Consider the following 1,121-nt stretch of genomic DNA (forward strand, 5'->3'; position numbering starts at 1 on the left):
TTAGCAAACAGGGACACACAAATGGGCTCAGTGCCAGCGCTGGTGTCTCTGGGCTCCGAACTGCGGGGGCAGGAGCCGCTGGGCACAATCCTGAGCAGCCTCTCGGCTGCTGGTTCTTCCCCTCGGGAGGCTGAGCCCGTTCTGCAGCTGCCCTGGGTCAGCAGCGTCCAGGCAATGGCACCCCCATGTCACCACAGGGAGCTTGTCTGCAGGTGGGGTTTTTTTTCAGAAAAACCCAACCCAACAAAACAACAACAACAAAAAAACCTGTGAAAAAACCCAAATTCCAGTTCCCTGCCTGCAGTTTCCCGTGCATTTGCAGTTTGAAGTTCGTGTGTTTTCTTATTTCCTCTTAAAAGAACACCAGGATGGATTTAGAAAAAACTGGTTTTAGTCATTAATCCATTCCTTTCTTGTGCCCACAAGAACTACTGGTGAGTGACCTCTCCCTGATCCCTCAGCACGACTTTAGAGCCTTTCTTCAATTGAACACTTCCCCCCGATAATGAAAGGTTGTATAAAAAAGTCATAAATATAGTTAGGACAATATTTTGGGTTGGGTGTATTTTGGTCCATCTTTTCTGGTATCATTTAAAGTGCACACCCCCATTCCAGCCACGTGGGACCCCTTCAGCCAAAAACCTCGCCCTGGGTTTCTCAGATGTCACGATGGTGGTCGTACATCTCCAACAGCTTCTCATTTCTTCTGGCTCCAAACTGTACAGCAGTCACGAGGTGAAAGTTCGGGATAATTCTGTCCCCTGCCCGGGTGAGGAGGGGGGTGACAGAGCAGCATCTGGCACCAACCAGGGCCAGCCCATCACGGATCCCTTGGCTGGGAACTCTTAAATATTTGTAAGTAAGCAAGGTGCAAAAAATGGACTTTGTTCCTTTGAAAATGAACCACACTGAGATCTACTGAACAGCAAAACAGCCAAAGAGCTGTGAAGTCAAAGCCACGCCTCTGTTATTTGACTCTCTTCCCCTGTCTGTGGCTCAACTCAATAGACTCAGTTCCGAGAAATCAGCCACCCGTTGACAGCTGCCCTGCGAGGTGAGGACTCGAGAGCAGCCCCTGGGCTGCCAAACTCGGGCTGGTGGGTGCTCCCTGCCCACAGTGA

This window comes from Corapipo altera, unplaced genomic scaffold, assembly GCF_003945725.1.
Source record: "Corapipo altera isolate COAL_440 unplaced genomic scaffold, ASM394572v1 61143, whole genome shotgun sequence".
NCBI lineage: Eukaryota > Metazoa > Chordata > Aves > Passeriformes > Pipridae > Corapipo > Corapipo altera.